This window comes from Symphalangus syndactylus, chromosome X, assembly GCF_028878055.3.
Source record: "Symphalangus syndactylus isolate Jambi chromosome X, NHGRI_mSymSyn1-v2.1_pri, whole genome shotgun sequence".
NCBI lineage: Eukaryota > Metazoa > Chordata > Mammalia > Primates > Hylobatidae > Symphalangus > Symphalangus syndactylus.
In genome coordinates this window covers 99,705,180-99,720,504 of record NC_072447.2, presented here as the reverse complement: position 1 = coordinate 99,720,504, position 15,325 = coordinate 99,705,180, and the positions used below count along the sequence as shown (strand labels likewise).

The following is a 15,325-nucleotide window of genomic DNA, read 5'->3' as shown; positions in this document are numbered from 1 at the left end:
CTACCTCGAAATATTTTATCTTGATATAGTTGATGCATAAAATTTTGTCTTACAGTTTGTGATTTGGGGACTTTAAGATGTTTTTTCTTATCTCTAGGTTGAACAAATTATAAGACTTTTCTTGACAACTAAGCAACATTTCAAATCTTATCACCAATGTTTTACTTAGTATAAATGCAAACAAGTAAGTTAACCTTAATTTTTGAGACTAAGAGGAAAGAGTACCTTAGCAATGTAGTATAGTATAACATAAAGAATACTGGACTAGAAGTTGGAAGGCCACAGTCCTTCTTTCACCTTTACCATTTAGTAGCTGTGATCTTGGTAAACTCATAACCTCAATGAACTTGAAAATATTTGATTGGGAAAGTGAGGATAATACCATTACCATCAGGTCTGCCTTAGATTACTATAAGCATTAAATGAGATAATTATTTTGAAAGTACTTTGAAAGTTGTGTATTGCAATTCAGATATAAAATCATGATGTGGTCAGTGTATATTTTGGTTTCATTTCACTAATGAGATTTTCTGAATCAGTGGTTTTCAGAACATAGCTTCAAATATACTAATAAATGTTTTTGCAAAATGAATTATATGTTCAAATCAGGTTAGTATTTTATTATTTAAGTCGGTTATTTACTGTGGGATTTCTTAGAACAATTACTCTTTTTTAATTTTTTTATTTTTAATTTTCTTGGTTACATAGTAGGTGTATATATTTATGGGGTACATGAGATGTTTTGATACAGACATGCAATGTGAAATAAGCACATCATGAAGAAGATGGAGAACCATTATTCTTCTAATATGCTTGGAAATTTTTTTAAAGACTCATGCAATAGTATGATTTTTTTCCCCCACAGCTCTTTGCTTATTGGGTCTTTTTTCATGGGATACCTATGAATATGTCCCTGAAAATATTTTAAAAATGCAAGTTTGAGAAAATTTTATTCATTTGAAAGAACATGAGGCTTTTCATATTCCAGTTCTGTTACTTATGTAAGACTCTGGGGATGGTACTTAACCTCTTTGAGTTTTACTTTATTCAGCCTTAAAAACAGGGATACATAAGGCTATTGAAAGATAATGTATATAAAAATAAGTGCCTGGCAAATAGTAGGAACTCAGTAAGTAATGGTAGTGGTTAGTTTATTTTTTGTTATTTTGATATTATTATTAACAGTATCAATGTAGACACTGATCTCTGATCAATAGCTTGTATTCATTAAATCTCACTTTCCATTTTTATATCTAAGAGAATGTCATAGAGGTTGTTAATGTTTCTTTGCACCAAGATATTTAGAGTACCCCTGCTAATATTGTCATTGAAATCTCAGGTGTGCTTGCTGCTACATTCCTTGCATCATTATTTCAGCCACCAATGAAATAAAAATGGATGGTTTTGAGCTATTTCTGTGGCTCTAATATAAATAAGTTCATAAGGTGGGGAATTCCTTCATCCATAATCCTGTTTTGGAGTGGAGTTTTTATTGTGATATGTGATAACAATAAATATTGGTTTACTTTCCATCCTTTTCATTTATTATCAGCACTTATATCTTCCTTTAAATGTATTTTTCTTTATTCATCACCTCATAGGTGTGATATACTTTAGTTACCTCACTTAGATTTTGAATTCACCCCACAAACAAAAGAAATTCACTGAATTTTGTTCAATGAGAAGTTAAATAGCTACTCTTTATGAGTATTATTTTGGAACTTTTCTAAATTTATGAAGCTACTACCATCAGTGCATAACTTGTAGTTAAGCAAAATCAGTTCTTAAGAGTTAAAAAATTTTCAATTTGTTGTTCGATGAAAAGCATATACCCCTCTGTGACATTCTTACTGTGATGTTGTAACCTATATAAACTTAGAATTCAACGAGAATTTCTTTGATTCTAACCTTTGTAAGATTCCAATGGGGTGAATGCATTTTGATAGCTAGATCTTCTGTCCTGTCACCTTTCAAACACTCCGATTGCCAGTAGCCATTTCAGTTTGTATGTGATGATGAGACAAGTCAGTAACAGTCTTTGTCATTTCCATTTTTCACACATTTTCTTCAGTAATAGCACTTGCCATTTCAATTTTTCACACATTTCCTCCCCTCTTTCTCTAGCTTTTGCTCTCACTCTCGCTCTCACTCTCTTCTTATGTATGTTTGTGCTTTCTGTGTGAGTAAAAACTACTCTCAGCAGCTAGGTGCCGCAGTACATTCGACTGTAAGAAAGCACAGCTTCAGAACTGTCAAACAAAATGAAAATGAAGCAAATCACAAAGGAGACAGTTGGCTAGAATTAGGCCTGCAGATCCCACTCCAGCTATGCCATGTTGCTATGGGTCGTCAGGAAAACCTGAATTATGGAGGCATTTTGCCTCTCCTTTTGCAGCCAGTCTCACAGAAATATTATTCCTCAAAAGAACATCTCCTGAAGCTTGTTGTGCAAGAGTTAATTACCAAAGAGCAATCAAGGCCAACTTGGTGCGTCTCTTTCTTTGACACTCATGCAAAGACACAAAGTTACTCTGGTGATAAGAGGATAGAAATCACAGAATCACAGAAGATACTATGCATGTACCTGTTCTGAGTGTTATTGATCCACTTACGACCTTTTCATGAAATCCAAAACAATATTCTCCCAAACTCAAGAGGCAGTGGGAAGAGTGACTCACAACTTTGCCCTAAAGAGTATTTCTGCAACAGGCTCAAGAGTAGAATAAAAACTATTGACTGCCTTTGTATCCTACGGCAGCAAAACCAGAATGGACATTGCTCTGAAACTGTCTCTTCACTGGAAAATATATACAAAATAAAATTTAGGCATTTCATGGGGTAGCGTTGCCTATAAAGGTAACTAGTCTATTGAGCCTACTTTGTTCCATATTCTTTCTTTAAGAGACAGGTGATGGTGTACACTGAAGAAAAGCAACTCGTAAGCCCAGCACAGAAACATGCTGAGCCAGCTTTTCCCAAGGCCTATGCTACAGTCCTACGTGGGTGGTACATTAAGCATTCACTTTTTCAGGCCTGCAGGCTCTGCTGACGTAGTTGTTTAATAAGTCCTTCCCTGGGAACCTGAAAATCGAAACACCTGATGCACTGCCCAACAGTAACTTTCAGGTCTCAGGAGACTCTATCTTTCTATTTTTCTCCATGTATGTGGCAAATTAAAACAAAGAGTTCCTTTAAGTTTATTTCTGTCCCAAATGCCAACCCCTGAGATGTTCGGAGATTATATTCAGATTCAGACTACTACTGCACCAACCAACAGTTCAACTCTTATTACTTACGACCCCCTAGCTGGCTTTTACTGCTGTTGGCTTTGCATCCTAATTCATGTGGTGTGACCTGGTGCCTTTGTAGCTCCAGTGTTCAGTAAAGGAAATAAAGTCTCCAGCACTTCACGGTAGGAATTTCTGTTCTATGTGGATAACTGCCTTTGCTTTAAGATACTTCTAATATTCTGCTTCAGTGGGAGGGAGAAAAAGTCAGTGATCATTTTTTATGACACTTAATTTGCAAAAGCTTGGTGGAAGTTAAAAGGAGGGCAGTATGATTAATGGAATTGTCCATTTGAAAAGAAAGTTTTGAAGGAGTTAAATATTTGGGGTTGGATAAATAAAGTCTGTTTGATTAGAGGTAGAAATGAAGTTTTGAAATTGTTGAAAGGTGAATATGACCCATATAAAGTAAATTTTACTAGCAGAATTGAAAAACCATTGAATTTGACTGGTGATATATACTGATATGTTGAATTTTAGTTAGTAGAAAGAGCATAGCTTTAGGATTGAAATCTTAGTTTTGACCTAGTTTTACTGATCACTATGTGATCTCTAATTGATCACTTCTTCCCTTTTCGTCATAAAATAAGTAAATTTTTCATAAAATAAAGAATTTGAGAATAATTTCATAAGTCACTTTCTGCTCTGCACATAGGAATTCTGTAACTTATAAATTTTCTACTGGGGTAGTCATTAGCATTAATCACTAAGTATTCCTTATACTCTATCTTCTGGTATTTTTTTCTGGCATCCTTGTGGTTGAGTAGAACTCTGTGACTAGCTCTTGAAAATTGGAATTTTTGTAAGAACTTCTGTAAGCAGAAATGATATTATGTGTCACTCTGGACCAGAGCATCCATTTACCTGTGTGATTCCATAAATATTTTTCTCTTTTGCATGGCTACGAGCAAATTCAAGATTAGGACTAGTCTGTCAACTTAGGTCTATGAGATATTTCCATTAATACCACACAAATGCTACCCAACCGACATGTGCCAGGAGTGAACAATAAACATTTACAATGTTAACACATTGAATTTTGAGACTTGTTTGGAATTGTTGTATACTTTAGCCTATACTTACTGACATATCTACTTCCCCTGTAAGACCTTATTTTTTTTGTTAAGAGAAAGATCATGTTGTTGACAGCCTTGGAAGAATTTCACCCTACAATCAAATATGCTACATAAATACTGTCTTAATTGTTGACATTTCAGGAGAATTTTTGACAAAGTAACTGGGTTATAATAGAGAAAATAAGAAAGTAAAAATTATTCTTAAAACTCTCTTAGGTTCAATAAGGTTAGTTGTTCTGGAAGACATAGGCCTTTATTAAGCAAATACCAAATGCTAATACATTTGAAAATGGTAAAATATAATATTTTATTTCTAATTATAATAACCACAAAGCAGACAAGTAATAATTTGATGCTCTTTAGTGATGTATACATATTGGTCAAAATCAGTCATCTATTTGACAAATTAATAGGCATTATATAGATTTTATATTGTGAAATGCTTATTGGTCTTTATTCAATAGATACTTAAGCACCTATGTGACAACATGTGCTGAGATGTGGTGGATGCATTAGTAAGTAAGGTATATGCAACGCTGTCATTATAGAATTCAAAATCTAGCAGGCTGAAAAAGCAGGCATAAACTATGTGTAAGGTAGTTGAATACCCTGCCTTTATTAAGTAAGGAGTAACACCAAAAATTTGTTTTAACATCGCATCCATCAACTAGTGATGAAGTCCATAATACAATGCTGAGCAACCAGCTGGATTTTTTTCCCCTTGTGAGGAGTTCATTTACTGTAATGCTTTATTAACCAGTTATTTTCCTGATGTCATTTTGACATAGCCTTATTTTCTCTCCCTTGCAATAACTGATACTTAAAAAAAAAAACTCTCACATCACCATTGTACTTTCATCGATAATTGGTGTTGACCAAATGCCACATCTGCTGAAAAGACTATAACTCTGTTATGGCACCCAGTTTTGGAATGCCAATATGTAGCCTTGATGATGTTATTTATTTTTGTTTTAGTTTTCTAACTAGTAAAATAAAAACGCTCCATTATACAGCCTTTAAGAATCTTTTATCCCCAAAATCCCATGATTATAAGTTTCTACTTGTCCTTTCAGTTGAGGGTGAGAGATGAAGTCCCTGGGACGAATTGAGAAAAGAAATGAAGTTTTGAAAGCTCACTTGTTAACAATCCTTTGAATAACTATACAGTGCCAAGACTTTCTGGATTATCCACTATAGATTTGAAAGTTTCAGGTTGAATAACTCTTGGCTACATCATGGTATTATGAGTCAGTTACCACTACTATTTATTCAGGGAATGTCCAGAAGACAAAATTTTACCAAGTATAATCAGGAATGAGATCTTCTAAGTATTAGAAAAATAAACAACCTAAGCAATTTGGTATTATCTGCTTCCTTTAAAAATGTAGAGTTTTAGTCCCTAGTATTTTTTTGGATTGGGCCACTTTTAAGAAAACATGTTATTAAAGAGGCAAGTAGGCCTTTATTTATATCTGTCTCGCTCATTAAAATCTGATCAAGATTGCAACCCAATTGCTTATGCCCCAATGAGATTGGTTGATTTTGAAGGCTTTCATTGCCACCTTGTGGATAAATGATGGCAGAGGTGTACTATGTGAGAGTGCTTTCATATATTATCTGTGAAATACGCTAAAACTTTAATTCTTCTAACTCATCGAGTTTTAATTCAAGTTATTTTTTCTAGACCATAAGTAAGATTACAATACATGTCACAGTAAGTGCCCTGCTTTGTCTTGTTAGAATAAATAATTGAAGAATAAGACCGTTTTGTTGCTGATGACAGCTTGCACTGGTTATTGATTTAAAATGCACATCCTATCAAATTTACCACATCAAAAGTTTCTGCTTTAATAGTATAAAAGGAGTGCCATTTAGAAAAGCTGAGTTTCAGTGAAAGATTTGTTACTGCTAGTTTCTGTCACTCCATGGGGGCTATTAGTAATTTTTACACATAAGAACTAAGAATTTTTTGCTTTCAAGACTGTTAAGTGAAATATTTAAAATTATTTGGTAAAGGTTTTGGAATCAAATGTCAACACTTTAGAGTAGCATGTTACATTATGTATTCTGAATGATACTCTCAGTAAAAACATCTAAAATACTGAATAAATAAAAATACTGATACCCACTACTGAAGTTGGTTTTGCCCTGTCTGTTCTCTATGTGGGTTAAATATTCTTTCATCCAGTGCTTAACTGTACTGTGTTATCCTTGGAAACTCCAATATCAAGCTGCAGTGAATAGAAATGCTCAGACTTCTATTCATGTTAATAGGCAACAAATGCCACTTGCTTGGCTGTTTTGCACAATGAGCAAGGTCTTCGGTAGCACATACCATGATATGGTAGACATGGAATGGCTCCTTAGCCCCGTTGTGCCAGTGTGATGCTGGCTGGGCAGCAGGGATGGGGGAGGCTATAAGAGGCAGAGGGTGATAGATTGACTATGGCGATGACCTCCCTCTGTCTGCACAGCGATGAATAAGATATGGCATCAATCCCCATGATATCCCAGGGGTCAAAGGTAATGTCTAGGGGAAGTAAGGGGCCCCCATGCAGGAAGCTCCACCTAACCTATAGTCCATGTTTCTTGCAGACATCAAATAAGATCTGTTTTCCCTCAATGCAAAACCGCCAATGGTGTTGCAAAAAGCAAAACTGCTGAAATAGAGTTGTTTCTCTGAGAATGAAGTATTGAAAGAAGAGATATGGACCAAAGCCAATGAAGAACAATGCAGTCTCATTTTTGTTCATCAGTTTGATGAAGGCTTATTGTAGACTTAAAGGTTTTGGGCCAAAGGCCCAGGTAGAAATGAAGACAAGTTCTTCAGGTATCTACGAGGAACAAGGGGCTCTATACCCCTATTAGTATGAAATGGAGAAAGAAGGAATTTAGATGTTTTTGGGTCTCTTGGACACTTGTTTCTGGTATATGTGTGTGTATATATTATATGTATTATATATTATATATAATATATATTATATATAATATGTATTATACTATATTATATATTATATATAATATATATTATATATAATATGTATTATACTATATTATATATAATATATAATATATATTATATATAATATGTATTATACTATATTATATATTATATAATATATATTATATAATACATATTATATATCATCTATATTATATATTATATAATATATATTGTATATTATCTATATTATATATTATATATAATCTATATTATATAATATATATTACAGATTATATATATTATATTATATATAATATGTTATAATATATAATATATATAATATATATTATACAAAATACATGGTATATTATATATTATATTATATATAATATTATATATACTATATACTATATATAGTATATATAATATTATATATACTATATATAGTATATAGTATATATAATATTATATATACTACATATAATATTATATATAGTATATATAATATACATACACACATATACCAGTGATATCTATGTAGGTATGGGAGTCTTTTCCTGTCACAACATAGGTAATATTAAGGAAGGGTACTCCAGATGATGCCTCATTCTGGACCAGTACCGAGAAAGTCACCCAGCAATTTTACCCACTGATAGCTTGAAAAGCATCCAAGTTGTTGTGTTATTAGCCAAGCTATTACAATATATTATATATATTATATAATATATAATATAGATAATATACACATACACATATACATATATATTTTATATATGTAAATATGTATACTTTATACATATATATATATATATATATATATATTTTTTTTAGGCAGAGTCTTGCTCCCAGGCTGGAGTGCAGTGGCGCAATCTTGGCTCACTGCAACCTTTCTCCCCAGGTTCAAGTGATTCTCCCGCCTCAGCCTCCTGAGTAGCTGGGATTACAGGCGCACACCACCATGCCCAGGTAATTTTTGTATTTTTAGTAGAGATGGGGTTTTACCACATTGGCCAGGCTAGTCTGGAACTCCTGACCTCATGATCCACCCTCCTCAGCCTCCCAAAGTACTGGGATAACAAGCATGAGCCATCACGTCTGGCCACACTGATCTATATTCATGTAACCATATCATATGTAAGTTTTCTCTTCTTGCAACCACATGGCAAAAGCAGGCTGAGATTGTATGTAACTGGAGTAGTCAGCATTATGACAACAAACTCCTGATAGATGTCACTTTGGTTTATGTATTCCTCCAGTTTATGTATTCCCCTTTGGATCCCAAAGGGCAATAGAATACCTTCCCCTAAAGGAGCAATCTTGTTGTTTCAGAGTCCTAGGCCCACTGGACATGTTGAGGGCAGGAAAGGATCCACTCTACTAACCCACTACAGAGTTGCTTGTAGCACACTCCCAGGAAGACAAGCTGACACCCAGTTTCATGTTGATGTCTGCATTCTAATACCAGGCATAGGCATACAGGCTCTAGAAAAAATGATGTGTAACCCGTTCTTAACCATGGAAAAAAAAATAGCTAATGCTATTGTCCAAGCCATTCAAGACCAACAAGACTTACTAAATTTACTAGCCAAGGTAGTGATGGATAACCAAACAGTCCTCAATTATCTGCTGACTGAGCAGGTGTTATTGTCATCACCTTGTGCTGTGTATGTATCAGTAATTTGGAGAAAGTAGAAACAAAGCTGTAGAATATGCACACTTATGTGGGATGGTTTTAGACTCTGCACTTACAGTTCCTCCCTTTTTTACCCCTTCATTGGCTTAATCAAGGTACTTGGGATTCCTGGTAGACAATCATCCTCCAGGGAAGCCTGATTATTTTTGTACGTCATTCTCATTATAACTTTAGCAAAGTGCTGTCTGAAAATGGCAAGGGGACTCTATGAACTAACCGTATAGGGGAGTGGACTTGAATAAAACGGTCTCATGTACTTATTTCATCATTTGACCCCCTCTTGGCCACATAAGAATGGGCCTTGGGCCTGAAACACTTCATTGCCAAGTGATAAAGAGTTCTCACAGTCTCTGCTGGATTTGTCATATTGTGTGGAAATACATTTTCCTGTTTCAGACTCAATGTGTAATCCTTTGTTTTGCTTAAGCACATGTGTCATATAGCACCTGGCGATCCCCACACTATATTTGTCCCCTGCAGAGAGGAAATGGGGTACTTCTGTTGCAGCACAAGAGGAGTGTATGCAGGCCAATTGTTCTGCTTTGACAGCCAGAAGGAACCTGCTGGTCATATGAAATCAATACCCACTACTGAAGGTGGTCTTTCTCTGTATTTTCTTTATGTGAATACAGCATTGGTTCATTTTAGTGTTTGACTGTGCTATTCTTTCCTTGGCAACTCCAATACCAAGCTGCAGTGGACAGAAGTGCTCAGACTTCTATTCTTGATAATAAGCAACAGATACCTTTTGCAGAGATGAATTAATCACACTATGATTAAAGTTTAAAACCCAGTAGGTATAATTACACTAGGGGAAACTGTCCATGAGTATAGAAGGACTCTGTGCTATTTTTGCCAATTTTCTGTAAATCTTAAACTATTACAAAGTAAAAAAATTTATATACAAAAATACAGTAGATGAAGCATATCTTTCAAGAATAGGTAGATATACTTCTTCAGGCACATTAAAACAGATTATGAATAAACATGATCTTAAAGGATGTTATTTGATCAAAAAGCAAGTATATCTAGATAGAAGTTTTATGATGCAAGGGAAATAGAGTGAATAAAATGGTAATTAACTTAAGCAATGCTTTTATAAAGCAATAATAGTAATCTCTTATAAAGTAAAACATAAAATAAAAACAAGCTAGAAGTGAAATATACAACAACAATAGTACATATGCAAAGGTAGGTTATCAGGGACAAAGTGATCCATGGACCTTGGGTTGTGCAGAAGAAAAGTACAAGTATTGATTAACTTTATAATTCAATAATTTAGGCAGTAATATTAAGATTTTGAGGAATAATGTCTAAAAGAATAAAAATCACAGTAAACAATTCCAAAATATTAGAGAGAAGAGGGAAAACAATAAATAATTCAAATTAAGAAAAAAAAGAAGAGAGGGAGCCAAGATGGCCGAATAGGAACAGCTCCGGTCTCCAGCTCCCAGCCCCAGCGACACAGAAGACGGGTGATTTCTGCATTTCTGCTTGAGGTACTGGTTTCATCTCACTAGGGAGTGCCTAACAGTGGGTTCAGGACAGTCGGTGAAGCGCACTGTGCGCGAGCCGAAGCAGGGCGAGGCATTGCCTCACTCGGGAAGCGCAAGGGGTCAGGGAGTTCCCTTTCCTAGTCCAAGAAAGGGGAAACAGACGGCACCTGGAATATCGGGTCAGTCCCGTCCTAATACTGCGCTTTTCCAACGGGCCTGGAAAACGGCACACTAGGAGATTGTGTCCCGCAACTGGCTCGGAGGGTCCTATGCCCACAGAGTCTTGCTGATTGCTAGCACAGCAGTCTGAGATCACGCTGGGGGAGGGGCGCCCGCCATTGCCCAGGCTTGCTTAGGTAAACAAAGCAGCCAGGAAGCTCGAACTGGGTGGAGCCCACCACAGCTCAAGGAGGCCTGCCTGCCTCTGTAGGCTCCACCTCTGGGGGCAGGGCACAGACAACCAAAAACTCAGCGAGAACCTCCACAGCCTTAAATGTCCCTGTCTGACTGACAGCTTTGAAGAGAGTAGTGGTTCTCCCAGCACGCAGCTGGAGATCTGAGAACGGACAGACTGCCTCCTAAAGTGGGTCCCCCACCCCTGAGCAGCCTAACTGGGAGGCACCCCCCCAGTAGGGACAGACTGACACCTCATTCAACCGGGTACTCCTCTGAGACAAAACTTTCAGAGGAACTATCAGACAGCTGAATTTGTGGTCTCACGAAAATCCGCTGTTCTGCAGCCACCGGTGCTGACACCCAGCCAAACAGGGTCTGGAGTGGACCTCTAGTAAACTCCAACAGACCTGCAGCTGAGGGTCTTGTCTGGTAGAAGGAAAATTAACAAACAGAAAGGACATCCACGCCAAAAACCCATCTGTACATCATCATCATCGAAGACAAAAAGTAGACAAAACCACAAAGATGGGGAAAAAACAGACCAAAAAAACTGGAAACTCTAAAAAACAGAGCACCTCTCCTCCTCCAAAGGAACGCAGTTCCTCACCAGCAACGGAACAAAGCTGGATGGAGGATGACTTTGATGAGTTGAGAGAAGAAGGCTTCAGACGATCAAACTACTCTGAGCTACGAGAGGAAATTCAAAACAATAGCAAAGAAGTTAAAAACTTTGAAAAAAAATTAGAAGAATGGATAACTAGAATAACCAATGGAGAGAAGGGCTTAAAGGAGATGATGGAACTGAAAGCCAAGTTTCGAGAACTACGCAAAGAATGCAGAAGCCTCAGTAGCAGATACGATCAACTGGAAGAAAGGGTATCGCTGATAGAAGATGAAATGAATGAAATGAAGAGAGAAGGGAAGTTTAGAGAAAAAAGAATAAAAAGAAATGAACAAAGCCTCCAAGAAATTTGGGACTATGTGAAAAGACCAAACCTACGTCTGATTGGTGTACCTGAAAATGATGGGGAGAATGGAACCAAGTTGGAAAACACTCTGCAGGATATTATCCAGGAGAACTTCCCCAATCTAGCAAGGCAGGCCAGCATTCAGATTCAGGAAATACAGAGAACGCCACAAAGATACTCCTCGAGAAGGGCAACTCCAAGACACATAATTGTCAGATTCACCAAAGTTGAAATGAAGGAAAAAATGTTAAGGGCAGCCAGAGAGAAAGGTCGGGTTACCCCCAAAGGGAAGCCCATCAGACTAACAGCTGATCTCTCAGCAGAAACTCTACAAGCCAGAAGAGAGTGGGGGCCGATATTCAACATTCTTAAAGAAAAGAATTTTCAACCCAGAATTTCCTATCCCGCCAAACTAAGCTTCATAAGTGAAGGAGAAATAAAATACTTTACAGACAAGCAAACGCTGAGTGATTTTGTCACCACCAGGCCTGCCCTAAAAGAGCTCCTGAAGGAAGCACTAAACATGGAAAGGAACAACCGGTACCAGCCCCTGCAAAAACATGCCAAATTGTAAAGACCATCGAGGCTAGGAAGAAACTATAGCAACTAACGAGCAAAATAACCAACTAACATCATAATGACAGGATCAGATTCACACATAACGATATTCACGTTAAATGTAAATGGGCTAAATGCTCCAATCAAAAGACACAGACTGGCAAACTGGATAAGGAGTCAGGACCCATCAGTGTGCTGTATTCAGGAAACCCATCTCACGTGCAGAGACACACATAGACTCAAAATAAAGGGATGGAGGAAGATCTATCAAGCAACTGGAAAACAAAAAAAGGCAGGGGTTGCAATCCTAGTCTCTGATAAAATAGACTTTAAACCAACAAAGATCAAAAGAGACAAAGAAGGCCATTACATAATGGTAAAGGGATCAATTCAACAAGAAGAGCTAACTATCCTAAATATATATGCACCCAACACAGGAGCACCCAGATTCATAAAGCAAGTCCTCAGTGACCTACAAAGGGACTTAAACTCCCACACAATAATAATGGGAGATTTTAACACCCCACTGTCAGCATTAGACAGATCAACGAGACAGAATGTTAACAAGGATATCCAGGAATTGAACTCAGCTCTACATAAAGTGGACCTAATAGACATCTACAGAACTCTCCACCCCAAATCAACAGAATATACATTTTTTTCAGCACCACACCACACCTATTCCAAAATTGACCACATAGTTGGAAGTAAAGCTCTTCTCAGCAAATGTAAAAGAACAGAGATTATAACAAACTGTCTCTCAGACCACAGTGCAATCAAACTAGAACTCAGGATTAAGAAACTCAGTCAAAACCACTCAACTACATGGAAACTGAACAACCTGCTCCTGAATGACTATTGGGTACATAATGAAATGAAGGCAGAAATAAAGATGTTCTTTGAAACCAACGAGAACAAAGACACAACATACCAGAATCTCTGGGACACGTTCAAAGCAGTGTGTAGAGGGAAATTTATAGCACTAAATGCCCACAAGAGAAAGCAGGAAAGATCCAAAATTGACACCCTAACATCACAATTAAAAGAACTAGAAAAGCAAGAGCAAACACATTCAAAAGCTAGCAGAAGGCTAGAAATAACTAAAATCAGAGCAGAACTGAAGGAAATAGAGACACAAAAAACCCTTCAAAAAATTAATGAATCCAGGAGCTGGTTTTTTGAAAAGATCAACAAAATTGATGGACCGCTAGCAAGACTAATAAAGAAGAAAAGAGAGAAGAATCAAATAGATGCAATAAAAAACGAAAAAGGGGATATCACCACCGATCCCACAGAAATACAATCTACCATCAGAGAATACTACAAACACCTCTATGCAAATAAACTAGAAAATCTAGAAGAAATGGATAAATTCCTCGACAAATACACCCTCCCTAGACTAAACCAGGAAGAAGTTGAATCTCTGAATAGACCAATAACAGGTTCTGAAATTGTGGCAATAATCAATAGCTTACCAACCAAAAAGAGTCCAGGACCTGATGGATTCACAGCTGAATTCTACCAGAGGTACAAGGAGGAACTGGTACCATTCCTTCTGAAACTATTCCAATCGATAGAAAAAGAGGGAATCCTCCCTAACACATTTTACGAAGCCAGCATCATCCTGATACCAAAACCTGGCAGAGACATAACCAAAAAAGAGAATTTCAGACCAATATCCTTGATGAACATTGATGCAAAAATCCTCAATAAAACACTGGCAAACCGAATCCAGCAGCACATCAAAAAGCTTATCCACCATGATCAAGTGGGCTTCATCCCTGGGATGCAAGGCTGGTTCAACATACGCAAATCAATAAATGTAATCCAGCATATAAACAGAACCAAAGACAAAAACCACATGATTATCTCAATAGATGCAGAAAAGGCCTTTGACAAAATTCAACAACCCTTCATGCTAAAAACTCTCAATAAATTAGGTATTAATGGGACGTATCTCAAAATAATAAGAGCTATCTACAACAAACCCACAGCCAATATCATACTGAATGGGCAAAAACTGGAAGCATTCCCTCTGAAAACTGGCACAAGACAGGGATGCCCTCTCTCACCGCTCCTGTTCAACATAGTGCTGGAAGTTCTGGCCAGAGCAATCAGGCAGGAGAAGGAAATAAAGGGTATTCAATCGGGAAAAGAGGAAGTCAAATTGTCCCTGTTTGCAGATGACATGATTGTATATCTAGAAAACCCCATTGTCTCAGCCCAAAATCTCCTTAAGCTGATTAGCAACTTCAGCAAAGTCTCAGGATACAAAATTAATGTACAAAAATCACAAGCATTCTTGTACACCAATAACAGACAAACAGAGAGCCAAATCATGAGTGAACTCCCATTCACAATTGCTTCAAAGAGAATAAAATACCTAGGAATCCAACTTACAAGGATGTGAAGGACTTCTTCAATGAGAACTACAAACCACTGCTCAATGAAATAAAAGAGGATACAAACAAATGGAAGAACATTCCATGCTCATGGGTAGGAAGAATCAATATCATGAAAATGGCCATACTGCCCAAGGTAATTTATAGATTCAATGCCATCCCCATCAAGCTACCAATGACTTTCTTCACAGAATTGGAAAAAACTACTTTAAAGTTCATATGGAACCAAAAAAGAGCCCGCATCGCCAAGTCAATCCTAAGCCAAAAGAACAAAGCTGGAGGCATCATGCTACCTGACTTTAAACTATACTACAAGGCTACAGTAACCAAAACAGCATGGTACTGGTACCACAACAGAGACATAGATCAATGGAACAGAACAGAGCCCTCAGAAATGATGTCGCATAGCTACAACTATCTGATCTTTGACAAACCTGACAAAAACAAGAAATGGGGAAAGGATTCCCTATTTAATAAATGGTGCTGGGAAAACTGGCTAGCCATA

General features: G+C 36.8%; 1 pseudogene; it reads left to right on the top strand.

Annotated features, from left to right (window-relative positions):
• The first annotated feature begins 3,361 nt into the window (after positions 1-3,361).
• LOC129476039 (E3 ubiquitin-protein ligase CCNB1IP1-like) overlaps positions 3,362-15,325 on the top strand; it is a 122,049-nt pseudogene continuing 110,085 nt past the window's right edge.